Here is an 18,806-nt window from a genome sequence, read left to right as displayed (position 1 = left end):
AATTTGTCCTCAACTTTGGCCTATAAAGACATGAACAAGTGCTACATAGTTTCAAACAGCTCAAGGCTACATTCCTGGAATGACCCTAGATCCCTTTAAAGTGCCTGCCTGAGAAAACTCAAGGCTGCCAAAGGAATTTACTGTTTGTTCCAGCGAACACCTGAAGACAAGGCCTTGTCTCCTAGCCTCTGTTGGCAGGGTAGGAGCCTAACTCCAATAAGCACCAGTTAGCGAGCCTAGATGGGTCTCATATGGACTGGTCCCCTCCCTTCCCATTTTTTGTAATTTTTTCACTTTGCAGACTCTTCTTAGGCACCTGCAATTCTTCCCTGCCCCACTGCCCCCCAGTTCATTTTCTCTTTAAAAAGCCTGGTGACCTCTCTATGAATCTGAAGGGAACTCAGCTCTTTCCCCTACTGTCAGTAGTTATTCAGTAGTGTTTTCACTGCTTTAACTAAAGTCTGACTGTGCTTATCTTTGACATGATAAAAATAATCTCTCAACATTTTTTTATGTTACTATTATAACCCCAGGGATGGCAGGCAGGGGGCAGGGACATCTTCAGTCATTCAGCATATCTTGAGCTCTCTCTGTGTGCTTTGGCACTGGGCTGTGGAGGAGCAGTAATTATGCCACCGGAGTAAAAAGAGTGATGCATGTAATAAATAGCAAAGTAAGAGGCTAAATTGTGATTCAATATGAAAGGAGTAGCATGGGTAATTACTGTATGAGTTACAGGAGGTAAATGGAGGGACCTCATTAAGTGAGATAATATATGTAAATACTGGAACAAGGTAAGCACTAAATAAATGTCAGCTATTATTCATATTTACTATGGAGGTGGGATTTAAGCTAGGTGTTGAGATTATGGAGGAGCTGTTCATTCATTCATGCTTCATTCATGAAGCATATTTTAAAGGCATTTGTCAAGCACTGTAATAGACATTGAGGATAAGAGACAAGACAGTGGGGTTGGGGTTCCAGCCCTTATGGAGCTTCCATTCTGTCGGGGGAAAGTGGAAGGACAATAAACAAATTGTTCTCAGTGCTTAGATGAAGTGACGTCAGGTTGAGACCTGAAGGGTAAAAAAGTCAGCCACACAGAGCTAAGCAAAGAGCATTTTAGGCAGCAGTCAAAGCAAGGGCCACTGTGTGGAGACAGCAAAATGCTTTCCTGTTCAAGGAACAGAAGAGAGAGTGGGGAGAGTGGTTGCATATGCAATGGAGAGATAGGCAGGAGGCAGATCCAAGGAACTTTGTAGGCCATGGTTGGTTTGGATTTTAGTCTTAGTCTCACTCTATGTGAAAAGGGTACTGTGATACAGTGATGGAGTGGGAGCAGGGCAAAGGCAGAAGGATGGGCGAGTCATGTTCCTGGGCAAGCCAACACAGCAGAGGGAGCCAACACTGCCAACACAACTGACTGGAGAGGGAGGCTGCAGTGGAAGCCAGCTGGAGGCCAAGATTTTAGCCAAATTCTGAAGGACTTGAGCTAGCTTCTACCTGTATTCCCTGTAAACAACGGGGGTTGTTAATTATTCATCAGAGGAATGATTTAATGAATTTAAAAATTGTAGTCAGGCTGGATGTGGTGGCTTACCCCTATAATCTCAATACTCTGAGAGGCCAAGGAGGGAGGATTGCTTGAGCCCAAGAGTTCAAGACCAGCCTGGGGAACATAGAGAAACCCCATGTCCACAAAAAAGAAAAATATCAGCAGGGCGTGGTGGTGCACACCTGTAGTCCCAGCTACTCAGGAGGCTGAGGTGGGAGGGTCGCTTGAGCCCAGGAATCTGAACTTGCAGTGAGCTGTAGTTATGCCACTGCATGCTAGCCTAGACAACAGAGCAAGACTCTGTCTCAAAAAAATAAAAGAGAATTGTAGGTTTACCTGCCACATCTAATGTACTATGGTGGGGGGTACAAAAATGTGTAAGAAGTATTCTCAATCCAATTTACTAAATCTATCCTAAAAATTGTGTCTTACGGATATTCATCAACTGGTGGTGAAGAAACTAGAATAAGAAAACATTTCTGGGTCTAATGCAGTGGGTCTCATCTGTATCACTTGTCCTCCTGCCTCCTTAGCAACCTTGCTCAATCCCCTATGATGTCATCCTCCCTCTCTCTCTGGCTTCCCCTTGGCCCATAAGCATGCTCTCCTGCTCTCTTTAACCTCATCCAAACTTTTCAAAAACAGCTTCTCTGAAGACCCCCTTCTCCCCTTTAACTACTGCCCTCCAGCTCACTCTCATCTCCTTTCAAAGAAAAGCTCCTTGGAAGAGTCCTAAATGCTTCCCATCTACACTCCTCTGTGGTGGGTCTCTAATTCAACCTACCATAATTTGGCTTATTTTGGTCTTCAACCCACCCCACCACAGCCCACCACTTGACTGACATTGCTTTCCTAAGACTCACAATAACCTTAGCAGATTCAAATTCAATGAATACTTTTCTTTCCTTATCATTCTGTATCTTTTTTTTCCCTAATTTACTAGTTTTTGATGTTGATTTGACATATTTTCTCTCTGTCCCACCTTGGCTTCCTAATGGGTTTTTTCACCTTTTAGGTTTCCCTTCTACTACCTCTGTTTCTTCCTTCTCAGTGTCCTCTTCTGTTGTTTATCTCTTACATGTTGATGTTCCCCAAGGTTCAATCTCCTGCTCATTTCCCGTCTTACCCTATGTACTTTCTCTGAGTGGCCTTATCCAAACCTATGACTTCAATGGAAACAATCTTCTTGTGACTCTCAACTCTTCACATCTAGCCCAGAACACTGTCCTGAGTCCCCCATGTGAATTTCCAACTGGACTCTCCTGGGTACCTCAAAGTAAACCTCTTCCCCGTTTCTCCCTTCTCAGTCAGGATGAATGTCACCACCACCTGCCGATTGTCTAAGTCAGAAACCTGGAATGTTTCAAGGACACCTCCCTCTCTTTTGCCCTACAATGTAATTAGTCATGAAGACCTGTCAGTTCTGTTTTCTAAATGTGTTTTCTTAATTTAGCTTCTCTTCCCTGTTCCCATTGCCATAACTTGAGCCCAGGCTTTTATCATTTATTGCCTGGGTTACTGACCCTACCTTCCAACTAGTTTCTCTGCCTTTAGCCTGGCTTTCTTCCAATTCATCATCTATGCTACTGCCAAGGTGAGCCTTATAAAGTGCAAATTAAACTATGTTACTCCTTTGTCTGAAATACTTCAATGGCTTTATGTGGTCTGCAGAACAAAGTTCAAATCTCTCAGCATTTCCTACCAAGTTCCTCCTGGCCTGGCCTCTCTAGGCTCATCTCCCATCAGCCCCTCATAGCCATCCTACACTTCAGGCCATCATCTCTCCAATGCTGTCCTAAAGAATACATCCTCAAAATATCGATGAAAGTTCGGCCAAATAAGTTTGGACTTAAATCCAATGAATAGTTTAAATACAGTAGTTCACATTGGAATACACAACTGAAGTTATTTGGAACAACTTACAGTTCCTACAATATGCCACGCTGTCTTTTGCTTCTCCCCGTCTGCCTAGGATACCATTCACTTATTAATTAATTGATTACAAAAGTCAACTGTTCTATATCTGCTGGGCAGACTGAAAACATTACTTTATCCTGGGCATACAGAAGGAAAAAAGGCTCCAGGTGAGCCAAACAAGTAAACAGACAATTACAATATGTCATGATAAATGCTGTATAATTTAGCAGCATGAAGTGGGGGCCCTGAGTTGGAGTAATCAGAGGACAGCAACTTTTCCCCCTCCTTCATATGAGTTATCTCTGAGATAGGTGTCAGTTTTACTTTATGTATTTTGAGCTTAGTTGTTAAAGGCACATATATTTCTAATTGTTATGTCTTTCTCATGTACTGACTCTTATTGTTATGAAATGTTCCTCTTTGTCTCTAGTAATATTTCTAGTTTTAAAGTCTGTTTTGTCTGATATTAATATAACCATTTCAGTCCTCTAATAGTTATTCTTTGAATGGTGTCTCTTTTTCCATCCTCTTACTTTCAATCTAGTTGTGTTTTTGAATCTAAGCCTCTTATAGATATCATATAGTTGGCTTTTGTTTTTTTATCCAGTCTAATAATCTCTGCATTTTGATTGGGGTATTTAGACCATTCACATTTAATGTAATTGTTGATATGGTTAGATATATATTTGCTATTTTTCTATTTGTTTTCTATATGTCAACTTTCTTTTTTATTAATCGGTTAATCCTTGATTGCTTTCCTTTTTTCTTTTCTTTTGTATTAAATATCTTTAGGGTAAAATTTGAATTACTCTGAATTTTGAAAAAAAAGTTTTAGTTATTTCTCAGAGATTGTAGTCTAAGAATTACAATATATATCTTAATTTACCATAATGTACTTCAGATTAATACTAACTTAATTCCTGAAAAACATAAAAATTTTGCTTCACTATTCTTCTATCCCTCCCTCCTTCTTTGTGCTATTGTTTTCATATATTTTACATCTATATGTTATAAACACAGCAATACAATGTTGTAATTATTGCTTAATACAATCTCATGTGTTTGAAAAAAGTTAGATAAGAAATGAGAAGAAAATTATTATAGATGATTTTATAATAATCTGTATAACTATTACTTCCGTGCTCTTCATTTCTCCCTTTAGGAATGGGTACTCCAAATTGAATGAGCCGCTTTGACTGTGGTAGAGGTGCTGCTTGCACTGACAGCTTGCCCTTCCCAGATAGAACATCTACATTAATCAAGCTGGGGGCAGCAAGAGGAATGAGAGAAGCCCCAGGTCAAATGCATTAGATGCTCACTGTTCTTACCTGGAGTTCAGTCATTTTCAAGCATAACTGCTTTTCAGACTGTCATGTGCCTTTGATCTCAGAGTGCTGCAATGGTTGTTTTGATCAGTTTTGTCCAGTTTTATGTTTGCATTTTGGTAAGATAATTTGCTGATCTTCACTATCACCCACAACTAGAAGTTATTAATGATATAGCTTTTAGTTAATAGCAAGTCCATTTGGTCAAGGGAATTAAGGTGGCTCAAGAATTTAAGGAGTGAAGGACTGAATTGTAGAACAAAGTCACAAACTGCCTAGTTGTAGATAACAGTTACTCACAGCCCAGCTTGCCTCACAGACTTTGAAGGAGATTCCTATGTCAGCAGAAGGCCCCAGGTGAACCAGGGTGCAATTTGCATTCTTGGAATGAGAAGAAGCAGACATGAAAGGGAGAGATGGCTGAGGTTGAGATACCATCTAGGTCCTTACACTTATGAGACTGACAGCGCTGCCCACTGCACCAAGAGGGCTACTTGGGTCCTTACATGTGAGTCAAATAGCTCCTTCTTCTTGCCCAAATGGCAGAAACTTGACCAAAGGATAATGACCCTTGCAAAGATGAAGAGGGCAGGAGGTAATGGGCTAGGGTTCATTCCGGAGAGCAGAGAATGACTTTAATTAAGGAAAATTTGTGTCCCAAGAGACTGGATTGAGTACACAAGAGAACTCTGCATTTTGTGCTTTAAAAATCTGCATCTTGAAGAAAGTGGAAAGATGGTTTTCAGGGGCTGGGGTAGTGGGGATGAGGAGTTACTGATTAATGGGTACAGAGTTTCAGTTTTGCAAAATGAAGAGTTCTGGAGATGGATGGCAGTCATAATTGCACAATAATATGAATATACTTAATACCACCGAACTGTATGCTTAAAATGGTTAAGATGGTAAATTTTATGTTACATGTATTTTAACACAATTTTTAAAATTAAAAAGAAAATCAAAGAATTTTTTTAGAAAGCCTGTATCACAGGGCAACACTGGGCTCGGTTTCTGGAGTTTATGGTGTAAAAATCTATGTGACAGTTGCCTGCGTTCTACATTATGCCTGGTCATTTAAGTCATAAATCACAATGTCTTGCCAACTTTGGAATTTCCCATGGTTACTAGTGGTTTATGTGATGGGTGATCACTTTTTTTTTAAACTGGACCCTTTTTTTAAAAAACTGGACTCAGGCTTATAATTAAGTGAATGGAAACAATCAACCAAGTCTTGATGCACATGCACTCTTCTGAGAAAGTCCCAGAGTATTGCTCTGACAGATGACAGATGTCCTTACAGGGGCAGAGCTGGCAGCACATCGACCTCCCTAGTGGCCACCAGCTGCTAGTGAGTCCACCAGCTGGAAAACACCTTTGTGTTATTCTTATATTTCTCTTCTCATAAAGATGCTACAAAGATTGTAAGGCATTTGGAGCTGGGTAAGGATTAAGTTTTGGAGAAATTGGATTAATAATCATTATAATAGGCCAGGATAAACGAATTAATAAAAATGTCAAAAAGAAAAAATAACTTTTCTTTTTAGGCAGGACATTTATAAAAGTTTATAATTTTGGTCAAATAAATTGTGTATAGACATGTATACACTTTTTTTTTTTTTTTTTTAGATGGAGTCTTGCTCTGTCACCAGGCTGGAGTGCAGTGGCATGATCTTGGCTCACTGCAACCTCTGCCTCCTGGGTTCAAGTGATTCTCCTGCCTCAGCCTCCCGAGTAGCTGGAATTATAGGCGCCCGCCACCATGCCCAGCTAATTTTTGTATTTTTAGTAGAGACGGGATTTCACCACGTTGGCCAGGATGGTCTCTATCTCTTGACCTCATGATCCGCCCACCTCATCCTCCCAAAGTGTTGGGATTACAGGTGTGAGCCACCACGCCCAGCCCATACTTACAATTTTAAAAGTAATCTAAAGTGATGTTTTCCAAATTTTTTTTTTTTTTAATTTTGGTAGAGATGGGGTCTCACTATGTTGCTCTGGCTGGTCTTAAACTCCTAGGTGCAAGTGATCCTCCCATCTTGGCCTCTCCAGGTGTTGCAACTACAGGCCTGAAACACCGCACCCAGCTCCAGTTTTTAAAATGTTGAGTATATATTAATTACAAAAGCTATATCTCTTAAATCTCTCAACTGTGATGTGGAATGAAAGAAGGCAAACACAGAAGACAGTACATATCATATGATTCCATTTATATGAAGTACAAAATCAGTCAAAGCTGTTCTATGCTATTAGAAGTCAAGAAATCAATTACCCTTTGATGAAGGGTGTTGACTTCAAAGGAGCATGAAGAGAGCTTGTGGGGCTACTGGTTATTTTGTGTTTCTTGATCTGTAGCTATATTTCAATAAAGTATTTTTTTCAAGTTTGGATTCTTCTTAGTATTTACAGTTACATTTAAAGTTGAGAGGAATTCAGAAGTGAGTGTGTGAATGTGTAAGACCCCACATTTTGCCTTCTTATCACTTGTATAGAAAAACTGATCATTTTTCACGAGGTCAGGAGATTGAGACCATCCTGGCCAACATGGTGAAACCCCGTCTCTACTAAAAGTACAAAAATTAGCTGGGTGTGGTGGCACATGCCTGTAATCCCAGCTACTCGGGAGGCTAACGCGGAGGAATCCCTTGAACCCAGGAGGCGGAGGTTTCAGTAAGCCGAGATCGCGCCTCTGCACTCCAGCCTGGCAACATAGCGAGACTCCGTCTCAAAAACAAAAACAAAAAACAAAAAACTGATCATGTTAAATGTTAATGCGATTCCAGAGAAGACACAGAGCATCATTTTGTACTTAGCTTTATTTTTCAACACGTGCCTTGTAAACCAAAGAGTATCTGAGACAAGTCTCAATCAATTTAGGAAGTTTATTCTGCCAAGGTTAAGGATGCACTCGTGACATGGCCCCAGGAGTCCTGAAGACATGTGCCCAAGGTGGTTGGGGCACAACCTGGTATTTTACATTTTAGGATGACGCCGAACATCAATCAATATATATAAGACGTACATTAGTTCGGTCCAGAAAGGCAAGACAACTTGAAGTGGGGTGGGGGCTTCCAGGTCACAGGTAGATAAAGGAAAAATGGTTGCATTCTTTTGAGTTTCTGATGAGCCTTTCACTGAATACAGCAATTTACAGGAATAGTCACTTGGGCCTTAGTCTGGCTTAGTGAAACAATAGGCCAAAGGTAGCAATCAGATATGCATTTGTCTTACATGAACAGAGGAATGACTGAGTTCTGTCGGTCCTTTGTCCACAAGGAATTTCCTTGTGGGCAAATTGTAAGGGATGTAGATACCTTTTTCATCTTTGCAGCTATCTTATCGAGGAGTAGAACTCGAGGCAGGTTTGCCCTACGCAGTTCCCAGTTTGACTTTTCCCTTTGGTTTAGTGATTTGGGGGTCCTGAGATTAATTTTCCTTTCACATGCCTATAAATTCAAGTAGCCATGATGTTTCATGAGCATTAGCATAAAGCTGCGTGACTGAATGAATTTTCTTTCTCTTATCAACTTATAATTTTCCCCAGGGCTACTTTCAATCTAGGAAAAATTTAACTCCCCAATGATGTCAAAGACAGCATATTTCAGAGGTTAATTAACGAGTCACCCAGAGAAGATCGAAGCGCTATTATGCTGACATGTTCAAGAGCTAATCGGTTCTGATGATGTAATTTGCAGTAGTGCTTGATGTATATTAGCCTGATGGGTGACAGCTGCTCTGGGCTGAGATGATTAAAGTGTGAAGCACAGGGGTGGGGCGGAGGGTCCGGGTGCGGTAAGTGCTTTCAAATGGAGAGAGAGATTTTTTTTATAGAGCCGAGTGAATACAGCCGGGTTATCCTGGTTACCTCATCTACCACCTGGAAAGCCTGCTTAATCATCTCTTTATCTACGCAGACTTTATCAGGCCTAACACAATCTCCACTCCCGCCTCCCCTCAGCCAAGACCACCCCAGTCAACACTGGCTGATACTCTCTTCCCCAAACTCCTGTGGAACTTACAGTCAGCATCATACACTTCAGCACCTATTTCTTCAATAGTTATTTGAGGAATGTGGACCATGTTCCCCAACTTAAGGATAAGCTACTTAAGAACATCATTTTTTTCTATGTCCTCCACAGCATGGGGGATAAGCATAAAAGTTCAATAAAAAATAACTGGAGCAAAATGTTGATAATTATTCAAGCAGAGGGATGGTTACATGTGGGTCTATTCTACTTTCTTTCTATTTTTGTGTCTGTTTGAAAATTCCCTTGATAGCAGGGCTGGCAGATTTAGCAAATCAAAATGCAGGAGGTTCAGTTACATTTGAATTTCAGGTAAACAATGAATAGTTTCTTCTTACTAAACACTTCTATTATATTTATTATAATTACTTATTTATGTCTATTTGATGTGATCATTTAATTTATAACAGTATTATTCATATTCTAGCATTACCTTACTATTATAGCATATTATATTTTTGTATTATTAATATTTTATGGTTCCGTGAGACATACTAAAAAGCTGTTTGTTGTTCATCTGAAATATAAATTTAACTAGGTGTTCTGTATTTTTTCTGGCAACCTAACTTGCTAAAACTTAAGAACATAATTGGTGATTAATCAATGGGCTAAAAGAAAGTAGATGGTAGAAACACTGCAGTGCGTCTTAGAGTAAGATGTGGTGTCACTTGCATTAGTATCTTCTATGGAACTTGTTAGAAAGGAAGCCTCCAGTGGCCCCCTGTCCCGATCTTGGAGCCACCAAATTGGGTTATTTCTGCTGGTGGGACTCTGCATTTGCAGTAAGAGACCCAGGTGGTTCTGATGCTGTTGCTAGCCAACCTGATGCCTTTAATGCTTCTAGTTTTTTTTGATGTTATCTTTTATTTCCCTGCAACTTGTTTCCTTGGCCTTGTTTCAGCAACTTCTACTCCATTTTTATGTCAGGGACATGATCTAAGACATGTTAATATTCCTACTCAATGATTCGCTAAATATTACAAGTCAAATATAGTCAAATAATCACAAATCTTCTAGCAGCATTTTTTAGTTGAGCTACTCCTTAAAATGTATCCAGTGGCCCAGCATCTTAACTACTGACGTATATTCTATTCATATATATTCATTTTGTTGTTTGTTTTGCTTTGTTTTTTAAGAGACAGGGTCTTACTCTATCACCCAGGCTGGAGTGCAGTGGTGCAATCACAGCTCACTATAACCTTGACTGGCTAGGCTCAAGAGATCCTCCCACCTCAGTCTGCCCAGCAGATGGGAGTACAGGTGTGTACCACTATGCCCAGCTAATTTTTCAATGTTTTGAAAGGACGAAGTCTTGCTACGTTGCTCAGGCTTGTTTTTAAGTCCTGGCCTTAAGTGATCCTCCTACCTTGGCCTCCCAAAGTGTTATGATTACAGGTGTGAGCCATCACACCCAGCCACATATATTCATTGTTATTGATAAATTATAATTGACAGAATCGCAGCTCCCTATAGTGTATTTTAAGGCCAGGGCTTATGGACAGATGTTCTAGAGTGACCAAACATCCTTGTGTGCTTGGGACTGTTCAGTTTTAACGCTGATGTTCCCACGTCCTAGGCTGTTCCTCAGTCCTGGTTACTCCTGGTCATCCTATCTGCAGGTCAGGTTCCCCACTCTCAGACTCTGAGGTTCCTCTGTAGGGGAATATTAGGAAACGCTTTCAGAAGCTGAGCCCTGGGTGGGTGAGGGAAGCAGGATTGAGTAGAGGAAAAAGGGGCTTTTACTGGCCACTTTCAAGGTAGGGTGATCTCATCCAAAATTATGTTCTCCCCTCAGGGACAGTAACCAGTTGACACATTCCCAGACCTTAGTGCATGACATTTCTGATTAACTATCCCAGCTCCAGAAATTTCTGTGGAATCAGCTGAGGCCTCTATTGTAACTGCCCTTCAATTCAACTTCTCCCTCTGTGCAATCCTGCTTCCCTCGCGCCCTCAGGACTCAGCTCCTGAAAGCATTTTCTAATATTCCCTATCAAGCAAATCTCAGAGTCTGAGAGCCAGGAGGAACCTGACATACAACAGCAGGCACAGGGGTAAAGTGGTCCTAGGAAGCCGCCTCTAACATAGGACTTTGAAGCTGGCTCGCTGCTGACTGGCTGGTGATGAGAACCCTTCCCTAGTGGTAGATGGAGTCCCTGGTGGGGCGAAACTTTCACTAGTGGTGAACTGGAATGGGTTGTAGGCCCATCCAGAGGTTTGGGGAAAGTAGTGATTTAAGGACAATACAATGGCATGGTTGTTACTGGCCACTCTCGATGCATTGGAGAGAGACAATGAAAGGTTGCTGGTGATTAACTACCAATTTCAAGCTGAATGTAAAAGCCAGAAGATCTTGGCAGCACAAGAGACTCTCATCTCCTGCAGTCAGAGTTTGGACCTCCTGAAGATGAGACCCAGAACTTAAATTAGAAAGCCACGGCTGGGCACTGGGGCTCATGCCTGTAATCCTAGCACTTTGGGAGACGGAGGAGGGAGGATTGCTTGAGCTCAGGAATTCCAGAACAGCCTGGGCAACATGGCAAAACCCTCTCTCTACAAAAAACACCAAAATTAGCTGGGCGTGGTTGTACGTGACTGTAGTCCCAGCGACTGGGGAGGGTGAGGTGGGAGGATTGCTTGGGCCTCAGGAGGTTGAGGCTGCCATGATCCGTGATCGTGCCAGTGCACTCCAGCCTGGGTGACAGAGCAAGACCCTGTCTTAAAAATGAAACCAACCAACCAAACAAACAAAAGTCGCAGAGCTCCAGTGAAGGCAGAATTCTCAATCCTAGTGACCTGTCTATGTCAAAGTCACAATCCTAGCTGGGAGGGAGTGGGATCCTGAGATTTGGGGTGAGGACATATGGGCAGGGGTCCTTGTAAATTTTGACTTCCCAGATTTCCTCTGAATTCTCTGGGCCTGCAGAAGGGGTCCATTCTCCTGGCTGGTTAAAGGTTAACACTGCCTACTTTTGAAGTCAATACAGAAATTTTTGCCTTGAAAGAAAACAACTTCTTTCCCTACAGAATCTCAGCGTCTCCCTTCATCCTGCCACCAAACCAGTAATGAGGGTGAAGTTACAACATAATTGAGGAGCTGCTCAGGGAGAAAAGAGACCATTCTTCGAAGGAGCTGCAGGACCTGAACAACATGTTTTGTCAGAAGCTGGAAGAGTACATAGGGATGCTGTTAAATTCAGTTTAGCCTAAAGCTGCCTTCTGTCATATTTTAAGTTCTGCCTAAAGGTTTTTCTGTACATAGTGAACTGTAACCTAACTGGATGTGTAAACAGACTGTAACCTACTCTTGTAACAAGTAGCTGAGTCCCAGCCAATCACAGAAACCACACTTCCACCACTCACAGGCAGCCAACTGTTTCAAATAAGGCAAACACTGAGCTGTAACCAATCCATCTGTTTCTGTACCTCATTTCCATTTTCTGAACATCACTTTCCTTTTTCTGTCCATAAATCTCTCTGGTTGGCAGGGGAGGGAGACGGAGTCGGGGAGAAGTGGCTGTCTGATTTACAAATCATACTTTGCTCAATTAAACTCTGTTAAATTTAATTTGTCTAAAGTTTTTCTTTTAACAATCCTGAGTATGCATAATCGAGGGAGGTAGAGCATACAGTTAGATAAAGAAGAATTCATTGATAAGAGAGCGCTTTCCCATGATGTAGGAGTTCACCTTGGCAAGGACCCAGGAAACACTAGCTGTTGCACTGCTAGAATACATTTTGGAAGTTAGAGAGAACATCACATCAAATTGATCTACTATGTCAATGATATGTTAATCATACTGGGTGAGCAAGAAGTGCAAGTACATTGGAGGCCTTGATAAGACACTTGTGCTTCAGAGGCTTGGGCTCTGCCATGTCCGTGAAATGTTTAGGCCACACAGTGCCACATCAGTACAGAGCCTGGGTTACCCCGGGACATCCCCTTCAAAGTAAAGGACAAATGTCTGCATTTCATGCCTCCACTACTGAAAAGGAAGCACAGTGCCTGGTAGGGTTCTGGAGGCAGCATCTTCCACACTCAGAAATACTGCTTCAGCCCTTTCGCTGGTAACTGGGAAGACATCCAGCATTGATCCAGGCTTTGAAGCCGGTCCAGGATGTAGTGAGAGCAGCCCTGTCACTTGTTGTCTTGTAGCCAGCAGGCCTATGCATTTGAAGTCATTTGCGTTGCCATGTAAACTCCTCCATCGCTCTCCCCAAATCTTTTTGGCTGTTGTTTTGAGACGGAATTTTGCTCTTGTTACCCAGGCTAGAGTGCAGTGGCACAATCTCGGCTTGCCGGAACCTCTGCCTCCTGGGTTCAAGCGATTCTCCTGCCTCAGCCTCCTGAGTAGCTGGGATTACAGGCATGCGCCACCACGCCCAGCTAATTTTGTATTTTCAGTAGAGACAGGGTTTCTCCATGTTGGTCAGGCTGGTCTCCAACTCCCGACCTCAGATGATCTACCCGCCTTGGCCTGCCACTCTCAAAATCTTTAGTGAAGAGGTACCTCCCATGAAGGGCGGGTGTGAGAGGCAGTGGAGTTTCACATCCAGATTTATGTGCTGTAAAAACAGAGACTAATATGGATGTGTAAACTCCAAGACCCATGGGGAACTTAAGCACATCTGGAAATTTTCAGAAAACCAGAGAAACTCAGCCAAGGATGGAATGTGCAGGGAGTCCCCAGCTGATAACTGGGTTGCATATCTAAGTCATCACTATACAAATTAGGAAGGTGGGGAGGAGTTGTTAAAAAATGAGAAAAATGAGTTTTTTTTCCCACAAATTTTTGAATCACTTAAAATGTGATTTTATTGTTTTTTTTTTAGACTTTGATTTTAAGTTCAGGGGTATATGTGCAGGTTTGATACATAGGTAAACTTGTGTCACGGGGGTTTGTTGTACAGATAATTTCATCACCCAGGTATTAAGCTTAGTACACATTCGTTATTTTTCCTGATTCTCTCCCTCTTCCACCCTCCCATCCTTCGGTGAACCCCAGTGTGTGTTGTTCCCCTCTTTGTGTCCATGAGTTCTCATTCATTTAGCTCCCACTTATAAATGAGCATATGTGGTACTTGATTTCCTGTTCCTGTATTATTTTGCTAAGGATAATGGCCTCTAGCTCCATGCATGTTCCTGCAAAGGACACGATCTCGTTCTTTTTTATAGCTGCATAATATTCCATGGTGTATAGGGACCACAATTTCTCTATCCAGTCTATCATTAATGGGCATTTAGGTTGATTCCATGTCTTTGCTATTGTGAATGGTGCTGCAACAAACATATGTGTGCATGCGTCTTTATGAGAGAATGATTTATATTCTTTTGGGTATGTACCCAGTAATGGGATTGCTGAATTGAAGAGTAGTTTTGTTTTTAAGTCTTTAAGAAATTGCCCCACTGCTTTGCACACTGTTGAACTATTAGGTTGGTGCAAAAAGTAATTGTGGTTTTTGCCTAATAATTTACACTCCCACCAACAATGTATAAGCATTTCTTTTTCTTCGCAACCTCACCAGCATCTGTCATTTTTTGACTTTTTAACAGTACCCATTCTGACTGGTGTGAATTAAATCAAGATGGATTAAAGACTTAACTGTGAAACCCAAAACTATAAAAGCCCTGAAAAACAACCTAGGCAAAACCATTTTGGACATAGGGACGGGCAAAGGTTTCATGATGAAGGTGCCAAAAGCAATGACAACAAAAGCACAAATCGACAAGCGGGATCTAATTAAACTAAAGAGCTTCTGTACAGCAAAAGAAACAATCATCAGAGTAATCAGACAAGCTACAGAACGGAAGAAAATTTTTACAAACTACGCATCTGACAAAAGTCAATATCCAGCATCTATAAACTTAAACAAATTCATAAGAGTAAAACAAAGAACCCCATTAAAGAGTGGGCAAAGGACATGAACAGACACTTTTTAAAAGAAGATATACATGCAGCCAACAAGCATATGAAAAAAAGCTCAACATTACTGATCATTAGAGAAATACAAGTCAAAACCACAATGAGAAAAATGAGTTATAAAAGGCAACAAGGCCAGGTGCAGTGGCTCACGCCTATAATCCCAGCACTTCAGGAGGCCAAGGTGAGTGGACCACTTGAGCCCAGGAGTTTGAGGTTACAGGGAGCTCTGATCATATCACTGCACTCCAGCCTGGGCAACAGAGCAAGACCCTGGCTCTAAAATATATACATATACATACATACAATCCTGTTTGTTTGGCTTTTTCCCCAGATACCAGGTGGCATCACCCTGGTCCTCCTCCTGCTCTGCTCCAGCTCCCTGGGAATCTGTCTGCTGTCGAGGCTGCCAATGTCTGGGCCAAAAGTGCCCAGTGTCTCCTGCAGATGCCTGTGCTGAAGCTGACAGCATGCTCCTCACCACCACAAGGGCAGTGGGGCCACTGTCAAGGCTGCCAGCCCTCATGCCGCCACTGCTGCTGCTGCCCTTTGGGCTCTCAGCACCCTACAGAGAGTCCAGTGAACGCTGCCTACACAGCCTTTCCCCAGGACAGGAGCTGGCTGGGGGATTCCCTGGGTAGTACACACTTGGTTATACTTGGCAGTAGCATATCTAATGATTTGATACCCAGAGGGTATAATTTTTAAACAATCTTCTACATGACAAAATAATTTTCAGTAATAATTATGAAAAAATGAATGCTAGTAATGGTCAGAAATGAAATGCAACAGGAAAAATTTTCTTTTTAAAAACTTTGTATATATAATCATGCCCATAAATAAATAAGGAAAAAAGAAAGATGACGTTGCAAAAAGAAAAACATGAGCAACATTAATAACTCTGAATTATATTAATATTCTTTTTGCCAACATTTTATTGTGCATATTTTCAAACATACAGTAAAGTCAGAGAAATTTTACAGCAAACACTCGTATGCCTGGCACCTAGATCTTACCAATAATATTTTTTTATACTTTATCACACAGCTATCTACCCATTCCTCAATCCATCTACCAATCTTATTTTTTAAGTTTTAAACTTTTTACTCTCAAGTAGTGTTAGTAATCCTAGCACTTTGGGAGGCTGAGGTGGGTACATTGCTTGAGCCCAGGAGTTCGAGACCAGCCTGGCAACATGGCGAAACCCCATCTCTACAAATAAATACAAAAATTAGCCGGGCATAGTGACGTACTTCTGTAGTCACAGCTACTCAGTAGGCTGAGGCTGGAGGATCTAGCGAGCCCAGGAGGTCGTGGATGCAGTGAGCTGTGATCGTGCCACTGTACTCTAGCCTGGGAGGTAGATGGAGACCCTGTCTCAAAAATAAATGAATAAAAATAGTGTTAGTTTTACAGAAAAGTTGCAAAGATAGTACAGAGTTCCCACACATCCTGCATCCAGTTTTCCCTATTATTAACATCTTACATTAGTATGGTACCATTTGTCACAACAAATGAGGAAACAATATTGACACATTTTTATTAACTCAGCTGTCTGCTGTGATCAGATTTATTAATATCCTTTTTTCTGTTCCAGTGTCTCATTCAGGATATCACAGTCCATTTAGTTGTCATGGCTTCTTTTCTTATTTTTTTATTTTTATTTTTTAAGATGGAGTCTCGCTCTGTTGTCCAGGCTGGAGTGCAGTGGTGAGATCTCGGCTCACTGCAGCCTCCGCCTCCCAGCTTCAAGAGATTCTCCTGCCTCAGCCTCCTGAGTAGCTGGGACTATAGATGCCCACCACCACGTGTGGCTAATTTTTTTTTTTTTTTTTTGTATTTTTAGTAGAGATGGGGTTTAACCATGTTAGCTGGGATGGTCTCAATCTCCTGACCTCGTGATCCGCCGGCCTTGGCCTCCCAAAGTGCTGGGATTACAGGCGTGAGCCACTGCGCCCGGCCCGTCATGGCTTCTTAAGGCTCCTCTGGGTTGAGACAATTTCTCAGACTTTCCTTCCTCCTAGACTTTCCTTGATGACCTTGACAGTTTTCAGGAGGGAGTGTTGGTCAGGTATTTTGTAGAATGTCCCTTAATTTGGATTCATTTTCTCCTGGTGAGCCCAGTGTCAGGGGTCTTTGGGAAGAAGACCACAGAAACTAAGTACATTCTCAACACATCATATCAAAAATACATGTTATCAACATAACTTATCACTGATGGCCTTAACCTTGGTCTCCCGGAGTAGGTGGTGTTTGTCAGGTTTCTTCATTGCCAAGTTACTTTTCCCCTCCTTCCTGTGTTGTGTTCATCAGAAGCAAATCACTAAGTGCTGTCCACACTTAACATGGGGTAGGGAGTTACCCTCTGCCTCATTGCAGGGCGATCATCTACATAAATTATTTGGGTTTCTTTTGTATGGGAGAGAGTGTCTTTTTTCACCCATTTACTTATTTATTCAATAATCTATGCATATTAGTATGAGCTGATGATTATTTATTTTATATTTTGGATTATAACCTGATACTTTTTTTTTAATCCCAATTTTTCCAACTTTGGCCACTGGGAGCTGTTCCACTTGGCTTCTGTGTTCCTTTGAAATATCTCCATGGTTTCATTTTTTGAGCATTTCCTTACTTTCTAGCAGTATAAGATGTGCCAGCGTCATCTGGTATACTCTCTGACCCAGTCTTAAAATCAGCCATTTCTCCAAGAAGTCCTGGCTCCTTTTGTTGGGAAATGGCAATAGAAACCAAGATATGGGCACGAGATATGTGTGTTGCTGCTGGAGTATTGTTGTCTCTAGGCCCTCTCAGTGGATAGGGATAAGAAATATATGACTGTATGGCAACCTGTATATACACCCATATTCATCATTATTTCTATATCTATCCATTAATATCTATATTAATCTAAACATGAGTTCATATTTATGTTTCTGGTTCTAAACCACAACCACGCATGACATTAGAGCCTCTTCCCCTTGTTTACCTGTGACCTCCCTCCCTGAGAGTGAGCATGTACCAGCCATTTACTTATTTGTTCAGTCCCTGCATACATGTACAGCAGTCTCAGAACTGTTAAACGGTATCTCAGAACTGTTAAACGGTACCCCTTGAGAAACAACTTTACCAACTAGAGTACAGTGCTAAGTACAGTTCCTTGTCTTCAGTTTTCCAGTTTCCAGTATTTCCACAGTTATAGACTACCAGTCCTCTTCGGTGCGGTTATGTTATAAATGTGTAATATAGTTAGGTTCTTTCGTCATTGCCTGTATTTCATCCTGGGATCCTCCAACCTCCTAGTTGATTTTGTAAAATTTTGCAGACATTAAGGTTCACTGTTAGTTTTGTAAAGTTCTATGGTTTTCCACAAATGATAGTATCATGGATCCACGCCTACAGTAGCATATGGAATAGTTACATGCCCCCCCAAGATCCCTTGTGCTTCACATAGTCAACATTCTTCTCTCCCAAACCCCAGCAACAACTGGCAGATCTGTTTCTGTCTCTGTAAGTTTTGCCTTTTCCAGAATATAAATTTTTCCAGAATGTAGCCTTATCATTCTGGCTTCTTTCACTCAGCAACATGCATTTAATATTCGCCCATGCTGTATGAATGAATAGCTTGTTCCTTTTGAAAAAGGGAAAATATGCCAATGTTAGTTTTCTCTCAGTGATAAATAGTAATATTTTATGACTTAACTTTTGCAAATTAGGTAATGACTTCATCAAAACTGATCTTCGTTTCTTCGTATTCAAAAGACTGTACATTATCAATCAGATTTGTAATCTATCTTTACTCAGAGTTGATCAAGAAAACTTTTTACTAATTTTCATTTTGAAAAGCTTCTTTCACATGAGATAGCAGATGTGCAAAGTTTACAGAAGGGGTATAATCTTAGTGCTGTTACAAAAGAAAAGATGTTCAATCTCACTGTGAGATAAATGCAGATCAGAATTGTGCAATAATATTTGCACTTCTCAGATTGGCAAAGATCAAAGAGTTTGATGACATAATGTGTGAGTGAGGAGGTGGGAAAGCAGGAACTCTAACACATTTGCAAGTGGA

At 41.3% G+C, this 18,806-nt stretch overlaps 1 protein-coding gene across 1 annotated transcript in view; it reads right to left on the bottom strand.

Annotated features, from left to right (window-relative positions):
• STN1 (STN1 subunit of CST complex) overlaps positions 1-17,810 on the bottom strand; it is a 94,458-nt gene extending 76,648 nt beyond the window's left edge. The window contains exon 1 of the mRNA XM_009215306.4: positions 17,727-17,810. The gene's annotated coding sequence lies outside the window, so the exon portion shown is untranslated. The remainder of the gene's footprint in view (positions 1-17,726) is intronic.
• Between the last annotated feature and the right edge of the window lie 996 nt (positions 17,811-18,806).

The sequence above is a fragment of the Papio anubis genome, chromosome 11 (genome assembly GCF_008728515.1).
Source record: "Papio anubis isolate 15944 chromosome 11, Panubis1.0, whole genome shotgun sequence".
Taxonomy (NCBI): Eukaryota; Metazoa; Chordata; class Mammalia; order Primates; family Cercopithecidae; genus Papio; species Papio anubis.
This window is presented reverse-complemented; position numbering and strand designations above follow the sequence as displayed.